The following is a 1,179-nucleotide window of genomic DNA, read 5'->3' on the forward strand; positions in this document are numbered from 1 at the left end:
AAAAAAAAGTCTTGTGGCTCAACTTGCCCCAGTGTAGGGGTAAGTTGATCCAGGTCAGGGGGTAAATTGAACCACTGTTCAAACCTGGGCATACCTGTTCAAACCTGAGGATACCTACAACACATCTTAAAGGTAACTATAAAAAATAAATAACAAACCAAATACAAGTTTAGTTTTTCAAATATTTTTAATATAAATTTCAATTGAATTGATTGATTTTTTTTTTTAACATGTTAAAAGGAAAAGTAATCATACAAATGGTGATACAATTTCATACATCTTACCAATCAAACACAGGGTAAATACAACTTTAAATGTAGCCTACAATGAGCTCTTATTATCAACTTGGCCTACTTTCATTCATTTCTCCATGGAAAAACTGGCTCAACTTACCCCAAGGCCCATGGTTCACTTTACCCCATAGCCACCATTTTAGAAAAAATAGCCTAGCATTACAATTCAGATTCATCTTTAGCTTAATGATTCACATGGTTTAATACGCTGCCAACACATCAACATATACAATATATATGTTTAAACCTGGATACTTTTTTTTTTAAATGACAGCCGATATAGCTGACATCTAGAACATTTACTTTGACGAGCAAAAAACGTTTTTTTGTAAAAATGTTTACTTACCAGACCACAATGAATATCTCTCTTTCACAGGCAATGAGAAATGGGTGGAGCTTGCATAATGTCTTTCACTTGATTACAACTATAAGGCGTTGCCTGGTTACAGGGGGTGGTTCAACTTACCCACTGGCTCAACTTACCCCCTTCTCCCCTACATGTATGCTGTCAAACAACACAACAAACCATCAGTTTAAAGTGTATACAGTATGAAATGCACTTATTTCGATATGAATGTAGATCAAAGCAATAATCAAATTACGATTACGATGATTCTGAGCCTGATTTCCACTTGATAATCATAACTTACAGTAATTTCCCTCATACAAGAAGGACACTGCCGTGATAGTCTGTTGATGGAATGACATTAATTGTCAGTTACTCCCAATACCATTGAAAATAAAAAATACAACTTTTCTAACACTTATATGTTTAAGCTCTAGTTAGTTTTTAGGCACAACTTGTCTTGGCCAGGGTTTGAGAAAAGTGGTGGTTAAAGAATATTTAGATATTTTGGAAAATGTGCTCTCTATCCTAAAGGTAAAT

Source organism: Notothenia coriiceps, unplaced genomic scaffold (assembly GCF_000735185.1).
Source record: "Notothenia coriiceps isolate Sejong01 unplaced genomic scaffold, NC01 NC01_scaffold00018242, whole genome shotgun sequence".
NCBI classification, from domain to species: domain Eukaryota; kingdom Metazoa; phylum Chordata; class Actinopteri; order Perciformes; family Nototheniidae; genus Notothenia; species Notothenia coriiceps.